Source organism: Panulirus ornatus, chromosome 6 (genome assembly GCF_036320965.1).
Source record: "Panulirus ornatus isolate Po-2019 chromosome 6, ASM3632096v1, whole genome shotgun sequence".
NCBI classification, from domain to species: Eukaryota; Metazoa; Arthropoda; class Malacostraca; order Decapoda; family Palinuridae; genus Panulirus; species Panulirus ornatus.
Genome location: NC_092229.1, coordinates 35,014,241 through 35,026,740, shown reverse-complemented (window position 1 = coordinate 35,026,740; position 12,500 = coordinate 35,014,241).

Here is a 12,500-nt window from a genome sequence, read left to right as displayed (position 1 = left end):
CCATGGTTCCATCCGCTGCCAGATCCACTCCCAGATATCTAAAACACTTCACTTCCTCCAGTTTTTCTCCATTCAAACTCACCTCCCAATTGACTTGACCCTCAACCCTACTGTACCTAATAACCTTGCTCTTATTCACATTTACTCTTAACTTTCTTCTTCCACACAATTTTCCAAACTCAGTCACCAACTTCTGCAGTTTCTCACATGAATCAGCCACCAGCGCTGTATCATCAGCGAACAACAACTGACTCACTTCCCAAGATCTCTCATCCCCAACAGACTTCATACTTGCCCCTCTTTCCAAAACTCTTGCATTTACCTCCCTAACAACCCCATCCATAAACAAATTAAACAACCATGGAGACATCACACACCCCTGCCGCAAACCTACATTCACTGAGAACCAATCACTTTCCTCTCTTCCTACACGCACACATGCCTTACATCCTCGATAAAAACTTTTCACTGCTTCTAACAACTTGCCTACCACACCATATATTCTTAATACCTTCCACAGAGCATCTCTATCAACTCTATCATATGCCTTCTCCAGATCCATAAATGCTACATACAAATCCATTTGCTTTTCTAAGTATTTCTCACATACATTCTTCAAAGCAAACACCTGATCCACACATCCTCTACCACTTCTGAAACCACACTGCTCTTCCCCAATCTGATGCTCTGTACATGCCTTCACCCTCTCAATCAATACCCTCCCATATAATTTACCAGGAATACTCAACAAACTTATACCTCTGTAATTTGAGCACTCACTCTTATCCCCTTTGCCTTTGTACAATGGCACTATGCACGCATTCCGCCAATCCTCAGGCACCTCACCATGAGTCATACATACATTAAATAACCTTACCAACCAGTCAACAATACAGTCACCCCCTTTTTTAATAAATTCCACTGCAATACCATCCAAACCTGCTGCCTTGCCGGCTTTCATCTTCCGCAAAGCTTTCACTACCTCTTCTCTGTTTACCAAATCATTTTCCCTAACCCTCTCACTTTGCACACCACCTCGACCAAAACACCCTATATCTGCCACTCTATCATCAAACACATTCAACAAACCCTCAAAATACTCACTCCATCTCCTTCTCCTTTTTTTCAAACTATTCACCATTTCCCGCGTTAGCGAGGTAGCGTTAAGAACAGAGGACTGGTTCTCTGGGGGAATATCCTTACCTGGCCCCCTTCTCTGTTCCTTCTTTTGGAAAATTAAAAAAAAAAAACGACAGGGGAGGATTTCCAGCCACCCGCTCCCTCCCCTTTTAGTCGCCCTCTACGACACGCAGGGAATACGTGGGAAGTATTCTTTCTCCCCTATCCCCAGGGATATATATGAAGTGTTTTAGATATCTGGGAGTGGATCTGGCAGCGGATGGAACTATGGAAGCGGAAGTGGATCATAGGGTTGGGGAGGGGGCGAAAATTCTGGGGGCCTTGAATAATGTGTGGAAGTCGAGAACATTATCTCGGAAAGCAAAAATGGGTATGCTTGAAGGAATATTGGTTCCAACAATGTTCTATGGTTGCGAGGCGTGGGCTATGGATAGAGTTGTGCGCAGGAGGATGGATGTGCTGGAAATGAGATGTTTGAGGACAATGTGTGGTGTGAGGTGGTTTGATCGAGTGAGTAACGTAAGGGTAAGAGAGATGTGTGGAAATAAAAAGAGCGTGGTTGAGAGAGCAGAAGAGGGTGTTTTGAAGTGGTTTGGGCACATGGAGAGAATGAGTGAGGAAAGATTGACCAAGAGGATATATGTGTCGGAGGTAGAGGGAACGAGGAGAAGTGGGAGACCAAATTGGAGGTGGAAAGATGGAGTGAAAAAGATTTTGTGTGATCGGGGCCTGAACATGCAGGAGGGTGAAAGGAGGGCAAGGAATAGAGTGAATTGGAGCGATGTGGTATACCGGGGTTGACGTGCTGTCAATGGATTGAATCAAGGCATGTGAAGCGTCTGGGGTAAACCATGGAAAGCTGTGTAGGTATGTATATTTGCGTGTGTGGACGTATGTATATACATGTGTATGGGAGGGGGGTTGGGCCATTTCTTTCGTCTGTTTCCTTGCGCTACCTCGCAAACGCGGGAGACAGCGACAAAGTATAAAAAAAAATAAAAAAAAATATATATATATATATATATATATATATATATATATATATATATATATAATATGTGTGTGTGTGTGTGTGTGTGTGTGTGTGTGTGTGTGTGAGTGTGTGTGTGAGTGTGTGTGTGTGAGTGTGTGTGTAATAGAGTGTAAGTGATAGAGTGTAAGATAGTAAACTCTAGATTGATATGGGTAAAACTGAAAGTGGATGGAGAGAGATTGGTGATTATTGGTGCATATGAACCATGGCATGAGAAGAAAGATCATAAGAGGCAAGCGTTTTGGGAGCAGCTGAGTGAGTGTGTTAGTAGTTTTGATGCATGAGACCGGGTTATAGAGATCAGTGATTTGAATGCAAAGGTGAGTAATGTGGCAGTTGAGGGAATAATTAGTGTATATGGGGTGTTCAGTGTTGTAAATGGAAATGGTGAAGAGCTTGTAGATTTATGTGCTGAAAAAGGCCCGGTGATTGGGAATACCTGGTTTAAAAAGAGAGGTATACATAAGTATACGTAAGTAAGTAGGAGAGATTGCCAGAGAGCGTTATTGGATTACATGTTAATTGATAGGCGCGCGAAAGAGAGACTTTTGGAAGTTAATGTGCTGAGAGGTGCAAGTTGAGAAATGTCTGATCATTATCTTGTGGAGGCGTAAGTGAAGATTTGTAGAGTGGTGAGAGTAAGTGAGCTTTGGAAGGAGACTTGTGTGCTTGTAGCATGAGAAGCGTGGGAGGTGGGGAGATTAGTAAGGGTAGTGAGTGGTGGGATGAAGAAGTAAGATTAACACTGAAAGAGAAGAGAGAGGCATTTGGACTATTTTTGCAGGGAAATAATGGAAATGACTAGGAAATGTATAAAAGAAAGAGGTAGGAGGTCAAGAGAAAGGTGCAAGAGGTGAAAAAGAGGGCAAATGAGAGTTGGGGTGAGAGAGCATCATTAAATTTTAGGGAAAATAAAAAGGTGTTTTGGAAGGAGGTAAATAAAGTGCGTAAGACAAGGGAACAAATGGGAACTTTAGTGAAGGGGGCTAATGGGGAGGTGATAACAAGTAGTGGTGATGTGAGGAGATGGAATGATTATTTTGAAGGTTTGTTGAATGTGTTTGATGACAGTGGCAGATATAGGGTGTTTTGGTCGAGGTTGTGTGCAAAGTGAGAGGGTTAGGGAGAATGATTTGTTAAACAGAGAAGAGGTAGTAAAAGCTTTGCGGAAGATGAAAGCCGGCAAGGCAGCAGGGTTGGAGGGTATTGCAATGGAATTTATTAAAAAAGGGTGTGACTGTATTGTTGACTGGTTGGTAAGGTTATGTAATATATGTGTGACTTATGGTGAGGTGCCTGAGGATTGGAGGAATGCATGCATAGTGCCATTGTACAAAGGCAAAGGGGATAAAAGTGAGTGCTCAAATTACAGAGGTATAAGTTTGTGATTGAGAGGGTGAAGGCATGTACAGAGCATCAGGTTGGGGAAGAGCAGTGTGGTTTTAGAAGTGGTAGAGGATGTGTGGATCAGGTGTTTGCTTTGAAGAATGTATGTGAGAAATACTTTGAAAAGCAAATGGACTGGGGTGTAGCATTTATGGATATGGAGAAGTCATATGATAAAGTTGATAGAGATGTTCTCTGCATTTAGTTATTAGGAATATATGGTGTTGGGGGCAAGTTGTTAGAAGCAGTGAAAAGTTTTTATCGAGGATGTAAGGCATGTGTACGTGAAGAAAGAGAGGAAAGTGATTAGTTCTCAATGAATGTAGGTTTGCGGCAGGGGTGTGTGATGTCTCCATGGTTGTTTAATTTTTTTACGGATTGGGTTGTTAGGGAGGTGAATGCAAGAGTTTTGGAAAGATAGGCAAGCATGCCGTCTGTTGTAGATGAAAGAGCTTGGGAAGTGAGTCAGTTGTTGTTCGCTGATGATACAGCGCTGGTGGTTGATTCATGTAAGAAACTGCAGAAGCTGGTGACTGAGTTTGGTAAAGTGTGTGAAAGAAGAAAGTTAAGAGTAAATGTGAATAAGAGCAAGGTTATTAGGTACAGTAGGGTTGAAGGTCAAGTCAATTGGGAGGTAAGTTTGAATGGACAAAAACTGGAGGAAGTGATATGTTTTAGATATCTGGGAGTAGATTTGGCAGCGGATGGAACTATGGAAGCGGAAGGGAATCATAGGGTGGGGGAGGGGGCGAAAATTCTGGGAGCGTTTAAGAATGTGTGGAAGTCGAGAACATTATCTCGGAAAGCAAAAATGGGTATGTTTGAAGGAATAGTGGTTCCAACAAAGTTATATGGTTGCGAGGCGTGGGCTATAGATAGAGTTTTGTGGAGGAGGGTGGATGTGCTGGAAATGAGATGTTTGAGGACAATATGTGGTGTGAGGTGGTTTGATCGAGTAAGTAATGGAAGGGTAAGAGAGATGTGTAGTAATAAAAAGAGTGTGCTTGAGAGAGCAGAAGAGGGTGCTTTGAAATGGTTTGGTCACATGGAGAGAATGAGTGAGAAAAGATTGGCCAAGAGGATATATGTGTCAGAGGTGGAGGGAACGAGAAATGGGAGACCAAAATGGAGGTGGAAGATGGAATGAAAAAGATTTTGAGTGATCGGGGCCTGAACATGCAGGAGGGCGAAAGGCGTGCAAGGAATAGAGTGAATTTGAACGATGTGGTATACCGGGGTCGACGTGCTGTTAATGGATTGAACCAGGGCGTGTGAAGAGTCTGGGGTAAACCATGGAAAGTGTTGTGGGTCCTGGATATGGAAAGGTAGCTGTGGTATTAGTGCATTATACATGAAAGCTGGAGACTGAGTCTTAACGAATGTGGCCTTTGTTGCCATTTCCTTGCGCTACCTCGCGCACATGCGGGAGGAGGGGTTGTCATTTCATGTGTGGCGGTGTGGCGATGGGAATGAATAGAGGAAGACCGGATGAATTATGTACATGTGTATATATGTATATTTCTGGGTGTGAATATATATATGTAAACGTTGAGATGTACAGGTATATATATATATTTGCTTGTGAGGACATTTATATGTACACATGTGGATGTGGGTGGGTTGGGCCATTCTTTCGTCTGTTCCTTGCGCTACCTTGCTAACGCGGGAGACAGCGACAAAGCAAAATAATAATAATAAGAAAAGACAACAAACGCCAAATTCGTTTACACTTAGTCTCTAGCTGCCATGTATAATGCAACGAAACCACAGCTCCTTTTCCACATCTAGGCCCCACAGAACTTTCCATGGTTTACCCGAGACGCTTCACATGCCCTGGTTCAATCCATTGGCAGCACGTCGACTCCGATATACTACATCATTCCAATTCACTCTATTCCTTGCACGTCTTTCACCCTCCTGCATGTTCAGGCCCCGATCATGCAAAATCTTTTTCACTCCATATTTCTATCTCCAATTTGGTCTCCCACTTCCCCTCATTCCCCCACCTCTGACACATATATCCTATTTGTCAATCTTTCCTCACTCATTCTCTCCATGTGACCAAACCATTTCAAAACACCCTCTTTTGCTTTCTCAACCACACTCTTTCTAATACCACACATCTCTCTTACCCTGTTATCACTTACTCGATCAAACCACCTCAAACCACATATTGTCCTCAAACATCTCATTTCCAGAACATCCATCCTCCTCCGCACAACTCTATCCATAGCCCACGCCTCGCAACCATATAACATTGTTGGAACTACTATTCCTTCAAACATATCCATCGACTTCCACACATTTTACAACGCTCCCAGGACTTTGGCCTCCTCCCCCAGCCTAGGATTTCACTTCCGTTTCCATGGGTCCATTCACTGCTAAATCCACTCCTATATATCTAAAACACTTTACCTCCTCCAGTGTTTCTCTATTCAAACTTACCTCGCAAATGACTTGTCCCTCAAACCTACTGTACCTAATAACCTTGCTCTTATTCACATTTGCTCTCAGTTTTCTTCTTTCACACGCATTACCAAACTCAGTCGCCAGCTTCTGCAGTTTCTCACCCGAATCAGCCACCAGCGCTGTATCATCAGCGAACAACAACTGACTCACTTCCCAAGCTCTCTCATCCACAACAGACTTCATACTTGCCCCTCTTTCGAAAATTCTTGCATTCACCTCCCTAACAACCCCATCCATAAACAAAGTAAACAACCATGGAGACATCACACACCCCTACCGCAAACCAACAATCACAGAGAACCAGTCACTTTCCTCTCTTCCTACACGTACAAATGCCTCACATCCTCGAAAAAACTTTTCACTGCTTCTAACAACTTCCCTCCCACATCATAGATTCTTAATACCTTCCACAGAGCAACATTATCAACTCTATCATATGCCTTCTCCAGATCCATTAATGCTACATACAAATCCATTTTCTTTTCTAAGTATTTCTCATATACATTTTTCAAAGCTTTAAGGAAGATGACAGCCGGCAAGGCAGCAGGTTTGGAAGGTATTGCATTCGAATTTATCAAAAAAGGGGGTGAATGTATAGTTGACTGGCTGGTAAGGTTATTTAATGTATGTAAGATCATGGTGAGGTGCCTGACGATTGGCGGAATGCTTGCATAGTGCCATTGTACAAAGGTAAAGGGGATAAGAGTGAGTGCTCAAATTACAGAGGTATACGTTTTTTGAGTATTCCTGGTGAATTATATGGGAGGGTATTGAATGAGAGGGTGAAGGCATGTACAGAGTATCAGATTGGGGAAGAGCAGTGTGGTTTCAGAAGTGGTAGAGGAAGTGTGGATCAGGTGTTTGCTTTGAAGAATGTATGTGAGAAATACTTAGAAAAGCAAATGGATTTGTATGCAGCATTTATGGATCTGGAGAAGGCATATGATAGAGTTGATAGAGATGCTCTGTGGAAGGTATTAAGAATATACGGTGTGGGAGGCAAGCTGTTAGAAGCAGTGAAAAGTTTTTATCGAGGATGTAAGGCATGTGTACGTGTAGGAAGAGGGGAAAGGGATTGGTTCTCAGTGAATGTAGGTTTGCGGCAGGGGTGTGTGATGTCTTCATGTTTGTTCAATTATTTTATGGATGGGGTTGTTAGGGAGGTGAATGCAAGAGTTTTGGAAAGAGGTACAAGTATGCAGTCTGTTGTGGATGAAAGAGCTTGGGAAGTGAGTCAGTTGTCGTTCGCTGATGATACAGTGCTGGTGGCTGATTCATGTGAGAAACTGCAGAAGCTGGTGACTGAATTTGGTAAAGTGTGTGAAAGAAGAAAGTTGAGAGTAAATGTGAATAAGAGCAAGGTTATTAGGTACGGTAGGGTTGAGGGTCAACTCAACTGGGAGGTAAGTTTGAATGGAGAAAAACTGGAGGAAGTAAAGTGTTTTAGATATCTGGGAGTGGATCTGGCAGCGGATGGAACCATGGAAGCGGAAGTGAATCATAGAGTAGGGGAGGGGGCGAAAATTCTGGGAACCTTGAAGAATGTTTGGAAGACGAGAACATTATCTCGGGAAGCAAAAATGGGTATGTTTGAAGGAATAGTGGTTCCAACAATGTTGTATGGTTGCGAGGCGTAGGCTATGGATAGAGTTGTGCGCAGGAGGATGGATGTGCTGGAAATGAGATGTTTGAGGACAATATGTGGTGTGAGGTGGTTTGATCGGGTAAGTAATGTAAGGGTAAGAAAGATGTGTGGAAATGAAAAGAGTGTGGTTGAGAGAGCAGAAGAGGGTGTTTTGAAATGGTTTGGTCACATGGAGAGAATGAGTGAGGAAAGATTGACCAAGAGGATATATGTGTTAGAGGTGGAGGGAACGAGGAGAAGTGGGAGACCAAACTGGAGGTGGAAGGATGGAGTGAAAAGGATTTTAAGTGATCGGAGCCTGAACATGCAGGATGGTGAAAGGCGTGCAAGGAATAGAGTGAATTGGAACGATGTGGCATACCGGGGTCGACGTGCTGTCAATGGATTGAATCAGGGCATGTGAAGCGTCTGGGGTAAACCATGGAAAGTTCTGTGGGGCCTGGATGTGGAAAGGAAGCTGTGGTTTCGGTGCATTATTACATGACAGCTAGACACTGAGTGTGAACGAATGGGGCCTTTGTTGTCTTTTCTTAGCGCTACCTCGCCCACATGAGGTGGGAGGGGGTTGTTATTTTATGTGTGGCGAGGTGGCGATGGGAATATATAAAGGCAGACAGTATGAATTATGTACATGTGTATATATGTGTATGTCTGTGTTTGTACATATATGTGTACATTGAGTTGTATAGGTATGTATATTTGCTTGTGTGGCCGTGTATGTATATACATGTGTATGTGGGTGGGTGGGCCATTCTCTCGTCTGTTTCCTTGCGCTACCTCGCTAACGCGGAAGACAGCGACAAAGTAAAATAAATAATAAATAAATACATTTTTCAAAGAATTAGCTGATCTACACATCCTCTACCAGTTCTGAAACCACACTGCTCTTCCCCAATCTGATGCTCTGTACATGCCTTCACCCTCTCAATCAATACCCTCCCATATAATTTACCAGGAATACTCAACAAACTTATACCTCTGTCATTTGGGCACTCACTCTTATTCCCTTTGCCTTTGTACAATAGAACTATGCAAGCATTCCGCCAGTCCTCAGGCACCTCACCATGCGTCATACATACATTGAATAACCTTACCAACAGGTCAACAATACAGTCACCCCTTTTTTAATAAATTCCACTGCAATACCATCCAAACCCGATGCCTTGCCAGCTTTCATCTTCAGCAAACCTTTTACTACGTCTTCTCTGTTTACCATATCATTCTACCTAATCCTTTCACTTTGCACACCACCTCGCCCAAAACACCCTATATCTGCCACTCTATCATCAAACACATTCAACAAACCTTCAAAATACTCACTCCATCTCCTTCTCACATCACCACTACTTGTTATCACCTCCCCATTAGCCCCTTTCACTGAAGTTCCCATTTGTTCCCTTGTCTTACGCACTTTATTTACCTCCTTCCAAAACATCTTTTTATTTACCCTAAAATTTAATGATACTCTCTCATCACAACTCTTATTTGCTCTCTTTTTCCCCTCATGCACCTTTCTCTTGACCTCCTACCTCTTTCTTTCATACATTCCTAGTCATTTGCATCATTTCCCTGCAAAAATCGTCCAAATGCCTCTCTATAAGATTATTAATCTTACTTCCTCATCCCACCACTCACTACCCTTTCTAATCTGCTTACCTCCCACGCTTCTCATGCCATATATATATATATATATATGGCATATATATATATATATATATATATATATATATATATATATATATATATATATATATATATATATGTATATATATATATATATATATATATATACATATATATATATATATATATATATATGTATATATATATATATATATATATATATATATATATATATATATATATATATATATATATATATATATATATATATATATATGCATATATATATATATATATATATATATATGTATATAAATATATATATATATATATATATATATATATATATATATATATATATATATATATATATATATATATATATATATATATATATATATATTGGAAAGGATTACAACTTTTCGCGTGATCAAGACATTCTAATGAGTCCACCGGGAAAATGAAACACGATAAGTTCCCAAGTGCACTTTCGTGTAATAATCACATCATCAGGGGAGACAAGAGAGAAATGTAACCGTCAGTTGATATACAGCGAAGAGACGAAGCTGTTGCGCCCTTAGGTAAACATGGGATACGACAATCGAATGTTTACCAAATATAATAAAAAGATAAAAAATATATATATATATATATATATATATATATATATATATATATATATATATATATATATATATATATATATATATATATATATATACATATATATATATATACATATATATATATATAATTTTTTTTTTGCTTTGTTGCTGTCTCCCGCGTTTGCAAGGTAGCGCAAGGACACAGACGAAAGAAATGGCCCAACCCACCCCCATACACATGTATATACATACGTCCACACACGCAAATATACATACCTACACAGCGTTCCATGGTTTATCCCAGACGTTTCACATGCCCTGATTCAATCCACTACCAGCACCTCAACCCCAGTATACCACATCGATCCAATTCACTCTATTCCTTGCCCTCCTTTCACCCTCCTGCATGTTCAGGCCCCGATCACACAAAATCTTTTTCACTCCATCTATCCACCTCCAATTTGGTATCCCTCTTCTACTCGTTCCCTCCACCTCCGACACATATATCCTTTTGGTCAATCTTTCCTCACTCATTCTCTATATGTGCCCAAACCTTTTCAAAACACCCTCTTCTGCTCTCTCAACCACGCTCTTTTTATTTCCACACATCTCTCTTACCCTTGCGTTACTTATATATATATATATATATATATATATATATATATATATATATATATATATATATATATATATATATATATATATATATATATTCCAAAAGAAGGAACAGAGAAAGGGGCCAGGTGAAGATATTCCTTCAAAGGTCCAGTCCTGTGTTCTTAACCCTATCTTGTTAAAGCGGGAAATGGCGAATAGTATGAAATATATATATATATATATATATATATATATATATATATATATATATATATATATATATATATATATATATATATATATATATATACATATATATATATATATATATATATATATATATATATATAAGTGGATCATAGGGTGGGGGAGGGGGCGAAAATTCTGGGAGCCTTGAAGAATGTGTGGAAGTCGAGAACATTATCTCGGAAAGCAAAAATGGGTATGTTTGAAGGAATAGTGGTTCCAACAATGTTGTATGGTTGCGAGGCGTGGACTATGGATAGAGTTGTGCGCAGGAGGATGGATGTGCTGGAAATGAGATGTTTGAGGACAATGTGTGGTGTGAGGTGGTTTGATCGAGTAAGTAACGTAAGGGTAAGAGAGATGTGTGGAAATAAAAAGAGCGTGGTTGAGAGAGCAGAAGAGGGTGTTTTGAAATGGTTTGGTCACATGGATAGAATGAGTGAGAAAAGATTGACCAAGAGGATATATGTGTCGGAGGTGGAGGGAACGAGGAGAAGAGGGAGACCAAATTGGAGGTGGAAAGATGGAGTGAAAAAGATTTTGTGTGATAGGGGCCTGAACATGCAGGAGGTTGAAAGGAGGGCAAGGAATAGAGTGAATTGGATCGATGTGGTATACCGGGGTTGACGTGCTGTCAGTGGATTGAATCAGGGCATGTGAAGCGTCTGGGGTAAACCATGGAAAGCTGTGTTGGTATGTATATTTGCGTGTGTGGACTTGTATGTATATACATGTGTATGGGGGTGGGTTGGGCCATTTCTTTCGTCTGTTTCCTTGTGCTACCTCGCAAACGCGGGATACAGCAAAAAAAAAAAAAAAAAAAAAAAAAAAATATATATATATATATATATATATATATATATATACATATACATATATATATTTATATATATATATATATATATATATATATATATATATATATATATATATATATATATATATATATATATATATATATATATATATATATATATATATATATATATATATATATATATATATGTATATATGGATTTGTATGTAGCATTTATGGATCTGGATAAGGCATATGATAGAGTCGATAGAGATGCTCTGTGGAAGGTATTAAGAATATATGGTGTGGGAGGCAAGTTGTTAGAAGGAATGAAAAGTTTTTATCGAGGATATAAGGCATGTGTACGTGTAGGAAGAGAGGAAAGTGATTGGTTCTCAGTGAATGTAGGTTTGCGGCAGGGGTGTATGATGTCTCCATGGTTGTTTAATTTGTTTATGGATGGGGTTGTTCGGGAGGTGAATGCAAGAGTCTTGGAAATAGGGGCAAGTATGAAGTCTGTTGAGGATGAGAGAGCTTGGGAAGTGAGTCAGTTGTTGTTCAATGATGATACAGCGCTGGTGGCTGATTCATGTGAGAAACTGCAGAAGGTGGTGACTGAGTTTGGTAAAGTGTGTGAAAGAAGAAAGTTAAGAGTAAATGTGAATAAGAGCAAGGTTATTAGGTACAGTAGGGTTGAAGGTCAAGTCAACTGGGAGGTAAGTTTGAATGGAGAAAAACTTGAGGAAGTAAAGTGTTTTAGATATCTGGGAGTGGATATTGCAGCGGATGGAACCATGGAAGCGGAAGTCAATCATTGGGTGGATGAGGGGGCGAAAATCCTGGGAGGTTTGAAGAATGTGTGGAAGTCGAGAACATTATCTCAAAAAGCAAAAATATGTATGTTTGTGGGAATAGTGGTTCCAACAATGTTGTAAGGTTGAGAGGCATGGGCTATGGATA